Here is a 7,726-nt window from a genome sequence, read left to right as displayed (position 1 = left end):
CGGGAACCCCAACAACCTTTGGTAACCACATACTATTTCCCATAAAAACTCTAGCGTCACCAAACCTTAATGTGTAGACCCTACGGGTTCGGGAACCATGCAGACATGACCGGGACACCTCTCGGCCAATAACCAATAGCCGGATCTGGATACCCATATTGGCTCCCACATGTTCCACGATAATCTCATCGGATGAACCACGATGTCGGGGATTCAATCAATCCCGTATACAATTCCCTCTGTCTATCGGTATGTTACTTGCCCGAGATTCGATCGTCGGTATCCCCATACCTCGTTCAATCTGGTTACCGGCAAGTCTCTTTACTCGTTCCGTAATGCATGATCCCGTGACTAACTCCTTAGTCACACTAAGCTCATTATGATGATGCATTACCGAGTGGGCCCAGAGATACCTCTCCGTCATACGGAGTGGCAAATCCCAGTCTCGATTCGTGCCAATTCAACAGACACTTTCGGAGCTACCTGTAGTGCACCTTTATAGCCACCCAGTTACGTTGTGACGTTTAGTACACCCAAAGCATTCCTACGGTATCCGGGAGTTGCACAATCTCATGGTCTAAGGAAATGATACTTGACATTAGAAAAGCTCTTAGCAGACGAACTACACGATCTTGTGCTATGCTTAGGATTGGGTCTTGTCCATCACATCATTCTCTTAATGATGTGATCCCGTTATCAATGACATCCAATGTCCATGGTCAGGAAACCATAACCATCTATTGATCAACGAGCTAGTCAACTAGAGGCTCACTAGGGACATGTTGTGGTCTATGTATTCACACATGTATTACGGTTTCCAGTTAATACAGTTATAGCATGAACAATAGACAATTATCATGAACAAGGAAATATAATAATAACCATTTTATTATTGCCTCTAGGGCATATTTCCAACACCACATGCATGCAAGGAAGGAATGAGAAGGAACTAGCTGAGTGTCAATATGACTACATGCATGCAAGTATTAAACAAGTTGCTAGTACGAGGAAACATCATTACTTTTTGCCTTGATTACTGTTGGTGGCCTTGTATAAATACAAAATATATTTTTCATAGTGGCCTTGTATAAGGGAATGGAGGGAGTAAATGAAATCAAGTCCACTAAGGTCCAGATATCATTGCATATTAAGGTCAAAATAGTACTACCACTATACGACTCTCATACGATGCCATTTTTAGGATTGTACCACAAAAGCCCGAAATATTACAAGGTTCAGATTCCAGAATCGCAAGGATGAAATTTGAAGATTACAAGATTCAAACCGACGTTAAAATGAAATTCAGCTCATGCAGCTGTAGACACCCGCGTTGATCCGTTGAACATGAACATATGAGAGGCTCAAACTGATTTTACAACTAGTTTCGCCACCTCAACATTTCTACAAGGGGATCAGCCACTGACAAGTCATGGATAAGCTTGACATAATGACTTCTGATTACTTTGTCAATTGAACTTGCAAAATAAAATTTAGCTTTTGCAGAGCCTTTTCCATTCTGCCGTAGCCGCCGACGCTGATCAACAAACCATTCAATTTTGCGCGATAAATGTAGGGCAAACCTCATTAACTTTAGCACACTTGCTCTCACAACAAGGAACCTGGCGAATATAATCTGCAGTAAGGTCCCTCGGTAGGAGTTCAAAGTTATTTCTGAGAGATGGAGATCAAGGCATTCGATGAGATTGTTATATTGTATCACATTATCCACTACCGTGCCATTCATTATCTACAAAAGAAGAGAACGTATTAGTGCCTACATGCAGTTTCACTACTAGGGTTTTCCCTAGTAGTGGCGCGGGTTTTAGTGCTATGAGTAGCGCAGGTGGCTGTGCTACTACTACGGCGCTACAGGTAAGTGGTAGTAGTAGCGGGGTCTAACCCAGCGCTACTACTAATAACTGTATCAGTAGTGCTGGTCAGTCACGCACTACTATTAAGTAGATGTAGCGCTTTTCCTGCCCCGCGCTGTTGCTGTATCTTTCAACATTTTTTTGCTTCCTATTAATGTAGAACAACACCCGTTTCAATAAACTGCAATTTCACATATACCACAATACCAGATACTCCTATATAGTCATACAGTAGTCATACAATATCATAAAGCATTATAGGTATTCATATGTAGTCAACATGCATCCTCACATGAATATAGCATATATGATAAGCAGTACTAGGTAGTCTTACAACCACACATATATAGCAGTTCTACTAGGTATAGTCATACAGCCACACACATATGTAGTTCTAGATGATATCAACGATGATCATCATCCTCAAGCCTGGGCGGTGGGTGTTCCTGATAGTAATTAGGATGGCCTGTCCAACACGAAGATTCTTGCCAACGAGGAAGCTCTTCCATCCAACCGAGTTTAAGTGTGTGCGACCGTCCGTGTCCATACCGTACGCACAGGTGGTGACGGAGCCCCTTGCGGTAAGGCGTATTCCAGCCGAGCCTTCTTTATCAGGCTCGATACCACAACTCACAGATAGGCTCTTTGGCAATTTCTGAATAAGAAAAACATATCAATTAATAAGTAGCCTCGCACATACTCTTGCAAATATATTTCTACTAAGTATAGATTTCTACACTATCAAAAGACACAGTACTACACATTTCTACTAAGCATGAATTCTACTAAGAAGTATGGATTATCTACACTATTAATAGTTCCTTGGATTCTACACTAATAAGCATGTCATCGGACTCTACACTAAAGCATATTGCTACGTCTTGAGCTTGCGTTGGTTTTCCTTGAAGAGGAAAGGGTGATGCAGCAATAGTAGCGTAAGTATTTCCCTCAGTTTTTAAGAACCAAGGTATCAATCCAGTAGGAGGCTCCTCAAAAGTCCCACGCACCTACACAAACAAACAAAGAACTCGCAGCCAACGCAATAAAGGGGTTGTCAATCCCTTCACGGCCACTTGCAAAAGTGAGATCTGATAGAGATAGTATGATAAGATAAATATATTTTTGGTATTTTATAATATAGATGCAAAAAGTAAAGATGCAAATAAAAGTAGATTGAAAGCTTATATGATAAAAGATAGACCCGGGGGCCATAGGTTTCACTAGTGGCTTCTCTCAAGATAGCATAAGTATTACGGTGGGTGAACAAATTACTGTCGAGCAATTGATAGAAAAGCGAATAATTATGAGATTATCTAGGCATGATCATGTATATAGGCATCACGTCCGCGACAAGTAGACCGACTCCTGCCTGCATCTACTACTATTACTCCACACATCGACCGCTATCCAGCATGCATCTAGAGTATTAAGTTCATAAGAACAGAGTAATGCATTAAGAAAGATGACATGATGTAGAGGGATAAACTCAAACAATATGATATAAACCCCATCTTTTTATCCTCGATGGCAACAATACAATACGTGCCTTGCAGCCCTTTCTGTCACTGGGTAAGGACACCGCAAGACTGAACCAAAAGCTAAGCACTTCTCCCATGGCAAGAAAGATCAATCTAGTAGGCCAAACCAAACTGATAATTTGAAGAGACTTGCAAAGATAACTCAATCATACATAAAAGAATTCAGAGGAGATTCAAATATTTCTCATAGATAAACTTGATCATAAACCCACAATTCATCGGATCTCGACAAACACACCGCAAAAAGAGTTACATCGAATAGATCTCCACAAGAGAGGGGGAGAACATGGTATTGAGATCCAAAAAGAGAGAACAAGCCATCTAGCTAATAACTATGGACCCGAAGGTCTGTGGTAAACTACTCACAACTCATCGGAGGGGCTATGGTGTTGATGTAGAAGCCCTCCGTGGTCGATTCCCCCTCCGGCAGAGCGCCGGCGAAGGCTCCAAGATGGGATCTCGCGGATACAGAAGGTTGCGGCGGTGGAAATTGTTTTTCGTTGGCTCTCTGGATGTTTTTGGGGTACGTAGGTATATATAGGAGGAAGAAGTACGTCGGTGGCCGCTCGAGGGGCCCAGGAGACAGGGGCGCGCCAGGAGGGGTGGGCGCGCCCTCCTATCTCCTGGCCGCCTCGATTGCTTCTTGACTTGCACTCCAAGTCCTCTGGACCACGTTCCTTCCAAAAATCACGCTCCCGAAGGTTTCATTCCGTTTGGACTCCGTTTGATATTCCTTTTCTTTGAAATACTTAAATAGGCAAAAAAAACAGCAATACGGGCTGGGCTTCCGGTTAGTAGGTTAGTCCCAAAAATGATATAAATGTGTAAAATAAAGCCCATAAACATCCAAAAGGGGTAATATAATAGCATGGAACAATCAAAAATTATAGATACGTTGGAGACGTATCACATATCATCGACTAGATTCCACACAGCATATCATTGGACTCTACACTAAGCATATCATCGAATTCACTAAGCATATCATCGGATAATTTGCATTTGTAAGTATAACAATAAAGCATATACATGTCATCAAATTACTACAGTAAGTATAACATACCATGACAAGCCGATCAGAGACAAACAAGATAAATGCTGCAAAGAAGCAGTATGACCATCGCACGGGGTCAGGTGGCTACCTCAAAGCCCGGCCGTTGTGGGACAAATCTGAGAATGACCTGCTTGCTAAAGGGGTCGAACCAGAGACATTGAACCCGTCAAGAAGCTTCAGAAGTGTATCGCCGCAGCGCAGCAAGGGACGTTCTTTCTCGACAGAGAGAATGATGAGCTTATAGAGGCCCTCTGGAATCCTAAGCACCCTGGATGAACACGAGGCACGCCAGGCTCCGTCGCGTGGAAGGTTGGGTTTCTCGGCGCAGGAGGTTACAAAACCCGGGAGATGAAGAGGAAACTTGCGCAGAGCAAAATGCAGAAGCTCAATGCAAGAGTACAAAAGCTAGAGGAACAAGTTGAGAGCCAGCGAGCTGCCGGAGCTACCCCGCCATCTTAGCGGAGAAGCGGCATGGCTTCCACGGAGCTCATTCAGCGGCCTGACTTCACGGCTCCTAGCTACCCTGTGGATGCTATCACGGAGGCTCAACATTGCCAGCTTATGACGAAATGGCAGAACCTCACCTTGAAGGCGGCTGTCGGCTCTGTTGCACCTCCTCAACCCGACGAAACTTTTCACTACCATCCGATTCCACATGGCTATGCTGTTGTGACAGTGGATGAAGTAATGGAGGGATTTGAGGAGCTCGAGCTTGAACACCCTACAGGTGAAGGGGAGACTCAACTGAGTTATGCTCTGAGGACTACATGTCTATGGCGGAAGGAGTACATCAAGCTTCTGAACTGGACGCCTCCGCCTCCTCCTCCTCCAGCGAGTCAGGGCACACCGCCTCCTCCTCATCCTCCTCCGACGAGTGATCAAGGCACTCCACCTCCTTCTACGTCTCCTCCAGCGCGTGAGGCCGGCACTCCGCCTCCGCCTTCGCCTCCTTCGGCGCGTCCGAGCATTCCGCCTCCTCCTCTGCCTCGTCAGCAACGGCGGAAGACAGCCGCCGCCGCTCCGGCTGCTCTGGCGCGTCGGAGCACTCCGCCTCCTTCTCCGCCTCATAAGCAATGATGGAAGAGAGACGCCGCCGCTTCGGCGGCTAGCAATACAGCGAGAGGTGGGAGGCAATACAGATACAGTCCATCTCTCAAGACTCCTGAAAAGTTACCATACGAGAGGACCGAGGAGGAAAACGCGGAGATCAGTCAAGCCGAAGTGAGGGACTTTTTTGCAAAGAAACCTCCACCTTCGAAGGAGACTATAGATCCGGTGAAAGCGAAGTGCACTATCGATGCCCTGAAGCGACCACCACCGCCTTCGCCGGATGACAACCATGTCCGCGCCCTTAAAAAGACATTGGAAGATGCGCGGCGGTCGGGAACTACTTCAAGTGATAAAAGGTTAGTAGAACAAAGAAGTGGTGGAAAAAATTCCCAGCTCGGCGAACAGGCAAACCAATCGCGCCCCCGCTCAAGGTGTCTAGCGATATCGTCGCAAATCTGCCGGGGATGGTGCCCGGTACCAATCCTGCTGATTACCTGGGCGATGATGTAGTGTTTGATATAATGGAGGTGGACCAATTCAGATACCAGTATGGGAAGCGTCTCGTCAAAGATGGAAGTCCTCCTCTAACAACAATGATGCAAAGATTCCATGAATGGTACATGGAAACATGCAGCAAGTCTGGGAAGGATGCTTTGATGATGAGAATTAAAGAGGAGCACGACTTTGTTGGACAAGATCTGATTACTGTTGATTTTGACGAGTTTTCCAGTTCTACAATCAAAAGGCCCTCGACAAATCACTCATGGCTTGCTACTGTCTGTAAGTACTACTTATGTAATTAAGTCTCTATATATAGCTCAGCTCTTTCATTGCATGTATATATAATTATCCTCACTATATTATGCAGACTGAAGGTCGTCGAATGCGAAAAAGCACAAATCTATGACATTGGGTTCATTAACCCAAATGTCATACATGAATGGACGGTTAAACACAATGTCTCAGAAACCAAGGACAACTTGCTACAATCGTTGCTCAAAAATCAAAGCAAAGATAAAATACTCTTTCCTTACAACTTCAAGTGAGTGTTACTGTCTTATGCATATTCGGTTTCCCTTATTACTCGAGGTTATAGTAATGTAACTGATGAGTTATGCATGCGTGCGCAGCTTCCACTTTATTCTCCTAGAGATTAAGCTTGTGCGGGGAGAAGTAACCATCATAGACTCGAGACGAAAAGATCCCGAGGACTATGCGGACATGACTCGAAAACTCCAGAAGTAAGTTCAATCGATCATTATCGCACCATATCGGGAACTTTGTTCATTTCCTGATATCAAGTAATTATTTTTCTTTGTCTGGCAGATTTCGGAAAGAGTTCACCGTAATTACTCCGGGACTGCCAAGCGAGCTGCGATTTAAACACCCGAAAGTAAGTACTACTACCTAGTTCCGCGCATCTCCCATTGATTCTAGCTAGTTTCATCAATACCATTTAGCATGCTTGCTTATCAGTTTGATTGACCTCTATTTCTCGTAAAGTGCTTGTGGCAGGAAGCCGGGAATGATTACTGTGGATACTACGTTTGCGAGTTCATCTACAACGCGACGGCCTCTAATAAGCGGGGCTACTCTGAAAAACAATATGAAGTGCATAAGCAAAAATATTCACAATTTTATTTTATTACCATCATTTGTGTTGAGTTTCATTCATACACATATATTAACTCTCTTCTTCAATTTAGATCTGGCAGATGTGGGATGGACTCCTACCAAAAGATCACATACGGGCAATTCAAGAGGAATTGGCGGGATTCTTTCTTGACCACGTGATCAATCCAGCCGGAGAATACCATGTGAAACTTGACTTCAAATGTTAGGGATTGTAAGAGATCTTATATTGTACTCCCTCCGTTCCTAAATATTTGTCTTTCTAGACATTTCAAATGGACTATCACATACGGATGTATGTAGACATATTTTAGAGTGTAGATTCACTCATTTTGCTCCGTATGTAGTCACTTGTTGAAATGTCTAGAAAGACAAATATTTAGGAACGGAAGGAGTATATATGTAGCTAGTAGCGTCGGATAGATATGTGAAAACTTGTTGTTCGACCAATCTCTCGGAGAAGGAGAGGTCGATCACTTCTCTCTATATATGTTCATGACGATCTTGTGTACTTAATGGTTTCCTTCATTTGCTTACTAGCTAGCGTGTTGAGTTCTCTCTATACGTATAGTACGTAGCGT

Source organism: Triticum aestivum, chromosome 2D (assembly GCF_018294505.1).
Source record: "Triticum aestivum cultivar Chinese Spring chromosome 2D, IWGSC CS RefSeq v2.1, whole genome shotgun sequence".
NCBI lineage: Eukaryota > Viridiplantae > Streptophyta > Magnoliopsida > Poales > Poaceae > Triticum > Triticum aestivum.
This window is presented reverse-complemented; position numbering follows the sequence as displayed.